Raw genomic sequence first — 12,694 nt, 5'->3', positions numbered from 1 at the left:
GTCAGGAGCCAGCCTGTTAAAAAGTCAAAACTCAGTGTGCTTGGCATCATGGCAGAACTCTGAACAGACGCTTCAGAAAGAAGGAAGAGAAGGTGACTAACTTTGCCTGGGAGAAGGGAAAGTTTCAGAGGAAAGGACACTTGAACTATCAAACATGGGAGGATGTGTATGTCCAGCAGCAGGTAAAGGCATAGAAGTGGGAGACAGCGGGGCTTAGTTGGAGGGTGAGCCAGCACTCAGTGTGCCTGAAACCCAGAATGTAGCGGCCTTGTGGGGAGAGCAGCAAGGCTGCTGGCAGGGGCTCTCGTGCCAGGCCAGGGAGATGGACCTTTACCCTTGAGGCAATCAGGAAATGTCAAAACTTTGTAAGTGGAACAAAGGCACAATCATTCCTGAACTTACTGGGAAATCACTCTGCAGTGATATGAAGAGTGAATCATAGCAGGGAGTGGTGGCTCACACCTGTAATCCCAACACTTTGAGAGTATATCATGGGAGGATTGCTTAAATCCAGGAGTTCAAGCCTGGGCAACACAGCAAGACTCTGTCTCTACCAAAATAATTTTTAAAATCAGCCAGGCATGGTGGTGTGCACGTAGCTACTTGGGAGGCTAAGGTAGGAGGATCACTTGAGCCCAAGAGGTCAAGGCTGCAGTGAGACATGATCACACCACCACACTCCAGCCTGGGAGCAGACACCAGGAATGGGGACAGAGCAGACAGCAGCGGGAGGACACCTGCAGTTCCCATTGCACAGATAACTAATGAGTTTTTCATGACTTGCTCTTCATGAGCCTTTGCTGGACTTCTTTGTTTTTCCGTCCATTCAGTACGTACTAGAACCCTCTTAGGGATAGAGAAGGTAAATGCTCCCATTCAGTCTTTGCTTCCTAGGCCTGCTTTGAGTTTTATCCACTCTCTGCTCCAAAGGCATCGTCAAACACAGGGAATAAAATGTCCAAAGGAAAGGTGTTCATATTGGACAAATAATTTCTATGAGATGAGGTGAACTGTGTTTACCTCCTCAGCCCCCCACTACCTGGGTATTTGGGGCTCATTGAGAAATGAATTGAGAATGATCCCAATATCTCAAATGGCTCATATGGGGCATTTTCTGTTAAGAAAAGATCCTTCTGTAATAAAAACAGGTTCAGAAATGAGATAAACACTTACTTTGGCATAATAATTCCAGGCAATAATTATCAGAGAGAAATTAAAATCAGGTAACCAGGAGGCATATGCATTCCTCTGGTAAGAATCAGCTTTTTGTGAATTTTTTGAATTTCTGTTAGATAAATCCAGGAGGAAGCAATGCGTTCATGTCTGGTTTAGAGGTTGAACTAGAGCCAAAGCATGAACATCTTCCTCTCTCACAGGAACCAGAGACACCCTTTGTAGTGGACATTTAGGGGACTTTGAAGCTCCTTTCCACAGATGATTAGTCTAAAGCAGAGGAGTGTAGCTGGAACCTATGAATGGTCTAGGGTGTGTAGGTATCCAAATTGTTCTTACCAGGCTAAGGACGAATATCCTGTTACAGGATGAGAGGTTTCCTGTCTTTCTATATGTGAATGAGGAGACCACTGATTCTGTTTGTCACTGCTAGCCATTTATGACCACGAAGGAAACTTTGTCCCAATGATCAGTCTTAGGATGAAGATGGCATCAAGGGAGGCAGAATAGAGGAATGGAAAAACCCATGTCCTATGTTGCCTCATTAAGCTGCTAGTGGTGTACACGTGGGGCCCACCCTACCTGCAGAAGACTCTGTTTAAGTCCCTTTGAATCAGGAGTTTCTGTTACTTGCAGCTCAGAGCATCTTTACAAATACACTCTACAAAGGACTCCAGAGGTAAAGTCGTGTATGCCTTGTTGCAGTTCAAGGGAGCCCTGGCTGTATAAACTCACACCCTGGTATTTCCTACTTTCTGTATTGATTTTACGGGTGCCAGTTGAAGCCTTCATTAGAACTTCTCATGCCTCCACCCACTGGAGTTGAGCATATATTAGACCTGGGGAAAATAGGTATGGTGACACTCAGAGAAAGGGGCAGGACCTTTTCCTTCGACTTATGGGGCCCTTGTCCTGCCTTTGAGAGTTTAATAGCCAATGTTATGATGTTTCTCTCAAGAGAATATTAGCAGATCACGCATTCAGCTCACCCGAGGGCCACAGGGGAGGGCCTTGCATTGCAGATCTGTAGTGCTGTCCTCTCCATTCCTAGCACTGCATTCCTCCCCATCCACTCTTGTATTCTCACCCTATTGCTTGAGGAGAGGGGCTGTGAATATGGAAGTGGCAAATGGAACCAGAATCCAGCTGAGGCCCCAAGGGAGTGCTCTAACTGGCAGGCAGGCAGGCAGGCAAAAACTGGAAGCCCTCTTTCTCTAGGGCGGAGGCACCAGCTAGGAGAGGCTCTCAGAAACAGGCCCTGAAGGTAGCATGTGCACGGCAGCCTGCTCTGGCTCCAAGGTGTGGCCTGCAAGAACCATCAAAGCTGTCCTCCCTTCCCTCTCCTGCCTTGGATGACACATGAAAGGGACTCTGATGCCCTATGCTGGTGGCTTTGATGTCCAGCCTTGCCCATTGCAAAGCCCTTTCCCTGGCAATATTCTCTGTCTCTTCTATGTGACTCTTTCCCTGTGTCCTCTCTTTTTCTTTCTCTCTCTCTTTCCCTTCCTTTTTTGCCCCAGCTCCCTCTGACAATCCACCTCTCTATCCATCTTTCCCTGCTCCTTGGGCTCTGTGTGGCTAAGTCATTTTTCCTGAAGTAAAATCTGAGTCATCCTCTGTAAGACAGCTGGGTTAATTGGAGAGCCTGTCACAGGGCCTTTGATAGACCAAGCCTGAAGCTACTCACCCCACTCTCTTTTCTTAGAAAAGGCATGAGTCCCCCAGTACTTGGATGCTGGTTCTACCTCAGAAGAAATGGAAGCCTTTCCGTGATCTGGCAAGGCTCCCCTAGACCCCAGAATATCCCCCAACCCATCTGCCTGGAGCCCAAAATTCTACTATTATTAATTCAACTATTATTAGTTATGCCATTGGGAGTACCCTGCCATTGCACACCAGCTATTTCATATGTGAGTCTCCAATTTTTCTCTGAAGGGTCCCAATGATCAGAGGTATCAGGGAGGCTTGGAATGCGGTCTTCCATATAACAAGGTTATTTTTAAGATTCAGTTTTGTCTTAAAAGTTCACATGCATCTGTTCTCACTCATAAGTGGGAGTTGAACAATGAGAACACATGGACACAGAGAAGGGAACAATGCACACCAGGGCCTGTTGGGGATGGGGGTGAGGGGAGGGAACTTAGAGGACGGGTCACTAGGTCCAGCAAACCACCATGGCACATGTGCACCTAGGTAACTAACCTGCACATTTCGCACATGTAGCCCGTTTTTCTTTTTAGAAGAAATAAAGACAAAAAAAGTTCATATGCCTCAATGTATTCCAGTTTATAATATATCCCTCAAGTCCCCAGTGCCCCGTTTCAGGTTAGCAAATGTAGCCTCTATCCTGCTGGTTCATAATATATCTTTTCAGGCTGGGTGTGATGGCCCATACCTGGAATCCCAACACTTTGGGAGGCTGAAGCAGGAGGATTGGTTGAGCTCAGGAGTTCAAGATCAGCCTGGGCAACATAGTGAGAATTTGTTTCTACTAAAAATCATAAAAAGTAACCAGGTGTGTTGTGGTGCTACTCTGGAGGCTGAGGCAGAAGGATAGCTTCAGCCTGGGAGTTTGAAGCTGCAGTGAGTTATGACTGTGCCACTGTACTCCAGCCTGGGCAACAGAGCCTCATATATACATGCCATATAACAAGATTCCTTTTAAGATTCAGGTTTTGATCTCTCTCTATATATAGATCTATACAGAGAGGTATCTTGATTGATTGATAGATAGTGTATACACACACACACACACACACACACATACACACATAATATACTACATGGAAGGAGAACCAGCATTATTATTACCACTTTACAGTTAAGGGATTGGTGGTCAGAAAGATGTGAATTGTCCAAGGCTGCTGAGCCTGTGAGTGGTAGCCCATGGATTGCAGACTCCTACCCTGGTCCCATAGGCCCTGTCAGTGGTGGCATTCCCAGAGGGACAGAAATTGCTTGCTGGAGCCTGGGTTGTCTTGTCTGATGAGAAGATTCCTGTTGAGAGCCTTGAGAATATTGAGTTAGGAAGATCCAAGAGGCAGGGGGATGGGGTTTAAGCAATACTGACTCCCAGAACTTGGCCATGGAATGATTGCAGGACTTCAGGCAGCCTGACTGGGGTGGCCAGTGGGTCAGCAGGTGTCCCCTCCAGAGAATCAGGTTCTGAGAGGGATGATATTAGATCCTCTGAGCCATGTATGACTGTTGGCTTCCTGGATCCCTGATCAGACACTCACCTGCCCCTTTCCTGGGGACAAAGGAGAACAGAGCATAGTCTGGCCCCTCTTAGCGTGACTGGGTGAACTTAGGCAGTTGTCTTCCTGTCTCTGAGCCCCAGTCCTCTTTGCAAAATAAGAAACGGGAAGGATGTCCCCCAAATACCCAAGGGGTGGCTTGCAGCCCCCTTCGTAGCCAGCAGAAGGCACTGGTGTTCTGATGGGTCATGTTCATCGAAGGGAAGAGCCAGGTCTGTGCAGCCTCGAGGTGGTGGGGTTGCGGGGAGGTTGCTCTCACTTGAGGCCTCCCTCTCTTACTATCTCCAGAGGAGGGCTCCAGCTGTCAGCTCACTGGGATCAGAGAAGGATTCCTTGGTAGATTCTGGAGGTGTAGAAAAACCTGTTTTGGGGAGGATCTGGCCAAATTCCTCCAAAAGTCTGAGGACTGGAGAATATGATTTGGGGGGCTCCTTTTCAAAACAATAAGTTTGAACCTCGGCAGGTAAGGGGGGCTGTGGAGGGGTACAACCCCTCACTAAGAACTTTATCACCAACCCAGGCTGCATTAACAGAGTGTGGTGTCTAGAACATGGAAAGGGACGAGCTCCCTCCGCTCTCTCCCAGACTGCCTCTGGACTTCGGGCTTCTGGAGGAAGAGCCAAGGCAGCAAAGAGAAGGGAGACCTTGTCAGATGAGGAGCGCCTATAGCACCTGAGCTTTTCTTCCCTGCAGCAGAGCACTCTTGGAGCCATGGCTTTCCAGACTGTGGAGCAGAGAGGTCAGACGTGGAGGCACTGGTATCCAGCAATGTTGAGTTTGTGTCTGGTGCTCTTACTTTCATCAGGGACCTTGCATAGGTTACTTCACATCTCTCTGCCTCAGAATCCCACCTACCTACCAGGGACATGAGGAAGACTAAATGAGATAATGCACAAAAGTACCTACAACAGCCGGGCGCAGTGGCTCATGCTTGTAATCCCAACACTTTGGAAGGCTGAGGCGGGTGGATCACAAGGTCAGGAGTTCAAGACCAGCTTGGCCAACACAGTGAAACCCCATCTCTACTAAAAATACAAAAATTAGCTGGGCATGGTGGTGTGTACCTGTAATCCCAGCTACTCGGGAGGCTGAGGCAGAAGAATCCCTTGAACCTGAGAGGCAGAGGTTGCAGTGACCCGAGATCGTGCCACTGCTCTCCAGACTGGGCAACAGAGCTAGATGCTGTCTCAGAAGAAAAAAGTACCTAAAGCAGTGTCTGGTACATAGTAGCTCCTCACTTCATGTTAGAAATTATTACGGTTGCTACTCTTATGAGCTGAATGGGTGTCATGAGCAGAGGGAGACTATATGGCTGGGGCATAGGGAGAAGCATAAGGACTCTGTGTAAGGACTTCTCCGTATTAAAGCTGCTTTGATGGTAGTGAGCTTCCCACCCCTGGAGGCGTTCAGGGACTGAGTGACTCCTCTCCCCAACTCTAAAGGATACCTTCAGTTCTTAGACTTTTGGGGTCCCTTCTACAAACTTTCTTTAGTTGACAGAAAATAAAAGTGTGTATTTACCATGGACAGCATAATGTTTTGAAGTATATATACATTGCAGAGTGACTAAATCTGGCTAGTTAACATGCACATTATCTCATATAGTTCCTTCCACAACTTTTGTACCTGAAGGAGATTCCCGGGACAGTCTGTCTGTCTGCTGGACTCTGTTCCACAGGAAAGGAAATGGGTGATCCCAGCCAGTGCTTGCAAAGGAAAACTCAAGAACTCCTTCCTAAATCATCTCCCTGCTCACAAACACCTTTAGAATTTCTCTTTTTGAGCACAAACAGCAGGATAAGGACAGGGATGAGGGCAGGAAAAGGCAGCTTAATAAAAAAATCCCAATAAAGTTCTGCAGCCCCTGGCGGCCAGGGGCAGGTCCTGGGCACAAGCCTTCCTTAGACGCGCCCACAATGGGGCCCTGACTAATATTCCTGGAGCCTCTGCCTGCCCCTGGCTTCATTAATGATGCTGAAGGGGCTCCGAGGTCCGCTGGGGATCCCCGATGCTGCCTGACAATATTGTTGTGCCGCCCACACCAGCCCCATCCCAGCACACATATCCTCCCTCTTCTAGACACTCTGCAGAGGAATGGGTTTGATTCAGCCATTTGCCTGTGGGACTGTCAGGTTCAACTTATTATGGCAGATGCCAGCTCCAGGGAGTCAGGCAACTCTGGTGTGGAATTTGGAGCAAAGACTTATTAAAGAGTAGCAGAGAGGCTCTGGGATAGGCGTTCTGTTACCCAAGAGAAGCCAGACCCAGGGTAGGCTCCAGTAAGCAGAGGCCAGGGTGGGATATGTGGGGGCAGGAACCGAGGCAGAGCCCACCAGGAGTGTTCCCCAGCAGGCCAGAACTCCTCCCCTGGCAGTTCAGAGCTGGCCTCTCTCCACTGGGAGCTCAGGTTGGGACAAGCTCGGGCCTTGTTCCCTCTGTGTACTCCCTAATAGAAAGTACAATGCTTTAAGAAGTTTGGGCTGAGAAATGCTAAGTCTGAGTACTTTGAAGATAGCCAGACAAAGGGCTGGTGAGGACAGCACAGAGAGCCTCAGCCCTCAGCTGCCCACAAAAGGAAGGAAAAGGGAGTGCAGACATTGCAGTTCGGCTTAAAAAACAAACCTGTGAAACAGAGACAGCCCCCCTACTTCCCCCTCGCTCCAGCATTAGCAGGAGGGGCTGAAAACATTTGTTCAGAGGGAGGGTGGGGGGAAAAAGCCCTAAGTGCTTCTGCTTCCTTTTTTTTGCCAAATCATGCAGAAGATGCTGGCAGCTGCAAAGATTCAATTATGCACAATGCGAAAAATCATTTACAAAAATAATGGCACTCGAAAAAAATGGCCTCTCCAGAAATGGCGTGGAACAATAAATCCGTTAATTAGCTAATTAATATTCAATTGGGGTCAGTGGGCTTAATAGAACCTTTCTTGGAGACCCAAGAAATTCTAAACTGCCGTGAGGCGCCTGCCCACTGCCATTATCTTGGGCGAGCAGGCCCTTATCGGGCTGCCAGCTGTCCCTGAACAATGCGGGCCCTTATCAGCTGGGGCACCAGTCCTGGCCGCTAGCTCCAGCTCCCTCTGGCTCCCTCCACCCAGAGGAGCACACAGCCTCTTGGTAATTGATATATGGCACAGCTTTGTCTGAGGCTGTTTGCTCTGCTGGTATTTAAGGCAGCGCGGGCCCCCTGATTGATTGCCATTGGCCAAGTTTCTGCTGTCAGTGACAGCCTGTCAGTGAGGGACCAGCCAATGGCAGCGGCTAACACTCTTGATGGCCCAGCCATCTGGGCCAGGCCAGAGGCCCAACATGCAGCAACCCGCTTGGGTTTGGCTTGAGTTTTGTTGACCTCCTAAAGTGGGAACCTGAGCCCTCAAAGGCTTGGGCGTTTGGGTGGGCAGCTGGCATCCCCTGCCCTGCTTTGCTCTCAGTTTGGTCTTTCTCTCAGGAAAATGAGAGGTTGGATCAGACCCTTGTTACTCTAAGTGTGGTCCATGGACTTGCAGCGTCCAGCACCTGGGAGCTTGTTAGCAACACAAATGTTCAGGCCCACTTCAGACCTCCTGAATCTGAATCTCTGGAGATGGGGTTTAGGAGTCTGTTTCTTAAGTGCCCTAGATGACTCTGACACAGGCACATTGAAGTTGGAGGGGCAGGTATGGAGATCAGGGTTCCCACCCTTGGCTGTGTCTCAGAATCACCTGGGTGAGGGAGAATTAAAGATACAAGTTCCTGGGTCCTGCGGTGTAGGTCACTTTTCCCTCAGCTGCTAGTATCTGCCCTGGGCACAAGGTACTCTGGGAGCACTAGAGCTGGCCGGAAAAGAGACAGGGATACTGGCGGCCATGGTCACGCCCATGGGGGTCCTGCCCAGCATGGAACATGGTTGGGCATGTCCAACAGTGTAGTCAGGCTCTGGCTATACAGGGCTTGGGCTCCAGAAATCCACAGGGCAGTAGAGTGCATTTTCTATTTTTTTTTAATCAGTGTCTTGCTCGGTCACCTAGGCTGGAGTGCCATGGTGTGATCATAGCTCCCTGCAGCCCCGAACTCCTGGGCTCAAGCGATCCTCCTGCCTTGGCCTCCCAAGTAGCTGAGACTACAGGTGCATGCCACCATGTCTGGCTAATGTTTTTAAAAAATTTTTTTTGTAGAGATGGGGTCTCACTTTGTTGCCCAGGCTTGTCCCAAACCCCAGCCTCAAGTGATCCTCCTGCCTTGGCTTCCCAAAGTGTTGAGATTCCAGTCATGAGCCCTCCAGATGCATATCTGCTAGATACAATATTCCATCTGGGAGGTGGGCTCCCAGGCTAGCCCCTGGCTACCGCGAGACCCATAGCAAAGCTGAGTGTCAGCACATCCCCTCAGCAAGAGGAAATGTGGACGTGGAAGGGAGGAGAGGAAAGGAGACAAAGTTAGGGGAAAAGAAGGTGGTGGGGACTTTATTGTCTTCCTAGGGCTCAAAGCACAGGGCCAGGTTTTCTGAGTGGGCAGTTTCTTCAGTCTCCTATAGTCTCGTCCTGGCCTGTCTTCTCTTCACTTCACCCCACAGGCCCACTCTCTACCACTGCACCCTCCCGGGGCTGCCCTCTCAGGTAGAGCTGAGAATCCCATGGCTCTGCCTTCTCCCAACCCAGCCCCACGTGTTCCAGCTACAAGCCCTTGGGGACCAGCTTGATCATGTCTCTGCATATGAATGAGCAGGACTAATTCACTGAGGCAGGAGAGCTTTGGTGGGATCTGGACTTGGAGTTAGCTTAGATGAGGTGGGTAGGGAGAATCCCTTACCCTGACTGCACCCCACCTTCTCTCAGGTGTTGCATGAAAGCCAGTCAGGCAATAGGAACAAGCAGGCCGTAAGGTAAGGGGCAAACAAAAGGCATGATGCTCCCGGCCTCAGCACCCCTCATCCAACACAGTGGAGCTTGGTAAGAGGAATTCAAGGGCCATGCTCTTCCTGAAACAGGGCCAGGTGCAAGGAACTCTGGGTATCAGCAGGTGACAGGACCTCAGCCACTGGGGCCATGGGGGTTAGTGGGGCAATATTGGTCTAAACAAAGGATGGCTCTAAGCTTAGGATGATGTTGTCCTGGCCAGGTGACCGGGCAGGGCCTTGAAGCCCAAAGCAAGTTAGAATGAAGTTATCAGTCCTGGGGTTCCAGGCAAGGACCAGATGTGATTCTGAGTGAGACCAGAGTGAGGGGCTAGAGCAGCTGAAGCTCTTCCTATCTCCCGGGCCACAAAGGAACTAATCTGATCAGTTCCTTTGTCTCCACTATGAATCAGCAGCAAGGGCTCCATGTGATGCTCCTCCTGGGTCATTTACTTCTTTAGCAACAGGAGGTCTTCAGTACAACCGCATCTACATGGGAGGATTACAAGGCACTTCTAGAACTGCCCGGGCATCAGAGGAAACTCAGCCGAGTGGATTGATTGGTGTGGATTGTCAGAGTCACCAGCAATCAGCATGGGAAGGAGCAGAGCTGATGCCACGGTCCCAACCAAATGACCCTTTCATCTGTGCTCTCCCTGGGGCTCTCGGTATATTAAAATGCTGTCGAAGAATATCAAAGGCAAGAAACCATGATCCATCACTCTTCTAGGTTAAATGACTTCCATATTGATGTGTTCACAGGACTCTAATGAGGAAAACAGACTTCTGTTAAGTAAGCAAACCACTGACCTAAGAACCCATGGGTTAGCCCGGGCCTTCACCTACCACACAAGCAGTCAGCTTCTAAAGCTGCCCAGACACCAAAAATACACCCTTCCTCCCCAACCACATATGTTCACACATGTGATTTTGGCTCTCATGGAGCTCCTTGATCCCTCCCTGAGCAAGTCTCTTCCTTTGGACAACTTGAGTCTAGCCCATCTCACTGAATCCTGGAATTGGAGGCCAAAGATGCTCCCATCCGGGCTAGAGTCCTGACCCCAGCTCTCTGAGGAGTGCATGTGTGATCCCAGATCATGGCTATTGCCCTGCATAAGCTGGTACAAGAGCAAGATACCCTAGTCTTCCTTTCGTAGATCAAATCTGCTCTGGTCATCTCTCAGGAGGCCACTGGGTGCTGGCCCCCCGTTGGAGTGGCTTCCATGGCCAGCTTTTGGTGGGAGGGAGTGAGAGGCAATAACAGAACATGGACATGGAGAGAGACGTTGAGAGACTCAGAGACACACTTAAGAGAGAGGCAGAAAGAGAACTCAGGAGAGCCAGCAGGTTTGTGTGAGAGTGAGGGAGAGCTCGAATCATTGGCTCCATTATCGGAGACTCTCCTTTGACTACCCTAGAAACTTCCTGTGCCTATGACAACAGTTGCCAGGATGGGAGTGGTGGCAGGCTGGGACTGACTCCAAATTCCTATTCTGACCTTGAGTCTCTGGTTTCCTATGAGCTCAAAGTGGGTTCTTCCTTGAGCTCCTTCCTCGAGAGGACTAAGCTTGCTCCCAACTCCCTTTGTTACCTGCTCTCCAAACACCAGACCACTGGGACCCTCAGACCAGTGTCCACACCAGTTTTAAAGATGAGCAAACTGCAGCTCAGGGCGTAACAGCTGTCAAGTGCACATTATACACATGAGTTAGGTGCTGGGCCATAGTGGTCCAGGAATGGCCTCCTGGCTTTACCTTTAGTTATCTACCTGCTGCCCACTCCCTCACTCCCCTTACCCACCTGTCTCTGTGTCAGGGCAACTGGGCCCTACCACCAGAGGAAAGAAAGTTTCTGCTAACCTGAAAACAAGCCATAGGAGCAGGAGGCCCTGAGTGCGCCTGCGGAGTTTGGAGCTCCTTCAACTTCACGACTAATTGCAGAGAGGCAGTGGGCGGGCTCTTGGCAAGCGATTAGCTGTCCCACTGCATGAATAATTTGCATAGAAAATGCTTTATTTTGGCAATCTATTAAAGGGCCCACAGTGCTGTGGCTTATCTCAGTCTCACAGCAAGGAGAAGGCTTGGCTATCTCGTTAAGTTCTGTTGATGCATAACAATTTGAAATGGGCACAAGCTAGTATGACATTTAAAGATGCCTTCACTTAATTATATTACACAAACATAGGGTTGTTTATCCTTGGGAATAAAGTCTTTTTGAAGTCAAAGTTGGCATGTGCATAAAGGAGGGCATTTTAACTGATTTTTCAAGAGGAAGCCTCCTCACTTCAAACTCGGGGGTTGCATTTCCCTAGGGCCTCGTAACACAGAGGGTTCTGTGGCTGAGATGTAGACTTTGAGATTGGCTCTCAAAGTTCTTCTTCTTTGGGGGTGGCCTACAGTTTGGCACTTAATACAATGTTGTGGAAAGAAAAGCTTATTCGAGCAAGGAAAAGAGACTTGCTGTGTGACCTTGGGTGAGCCCCTCCTCCTCTCTGAGCTTCCATTGCCTCCTGTGCAACACGTGGGGTGGGACTTGCCTGCTCTAAAGCAATGACTGGCAAACCACACGTTCTGCTTTCACCTTGCCACTCCTCACACTGACTCTGTAAATTAAAATACAGCCGCTTTGTTAAAAGCCAAAGGGAATTCAGGGCCTCCATCGCATGCTTTCTGAGAACTAGAAATACATTGGAGGAGGAGGGAGATGAGGAAAAATAGGAAGGGGACTGCAGCTGCAGCAGGTGTTGGTACGGTTTGCTCTGCCAAGTCAGGAGGCCCCAGGAGACTGCAGAGCTTGCAGCCTTGCTTCATTTCCTTGAAAACTAGGAATTGGGTCCTGATTGGAGGAAATGCAGGAAGAGCCCTAGGGGCTTTGAGAAAACCCATGAAGCCTGGAGAAGCCTGCCTTGCTCACAAGTTGCCCATGGAAAGCTGACAGATGCCAGATAGCTCTTCACCTCTAGGCACTGGAGCAGAGACCAGTGCTGCCCTGGGAGGAGCTCTGGGCACAGGGTTGGGTGGGCTGGTTTCTGGTAGGGCAGAGCCTTTGATGATTCCAGTGGAAGTGCTGCCTGAGTGGGTCATGTAACAGAAGATACAGCGAGAAGGAGGGTCCTGGCTTCCAGACACTGTGTTCCTCTGGGACTCAAGCTTCCTGGAAAACAGGCTCTTATCCCACGTCCCACTCCCTTCTTGTACCTCTAGGACTGAGAAATGCACTCAGCGATGACAGGTTCATGCTTCTTCCTGTTTTGGATATTTCAAAATACATGTATATATAATATATTGTATACAAATATATATAAATTTTTAAAATATATATTTATATATAGTATTATGTGATTAATGGACACATTATCCCTTATTAAGAACAGAGACAATTCCCATTTCAT

The sequence above is a fragment of the Callithrix jacchus genome, chromosome 10 (genome assembly GCF_049354715.1).
Source record: "Callithrix jacchus isolate 240 chromosome 10, calJac240_pri, whole genome shotgun sequence".
In the NCBI taxonomy this organism is placed as follows: domain Eukaryota; kingdom Metazoa; phylum Chordata; class Mammalia; order Primates; family Cebidae; genus Callithrix; species Callithrix jacchus.
The sequence above is the reverse complement of the archived record's forward strand: the minus strand, read 5'-3'. Positions refer to the sequence as shown.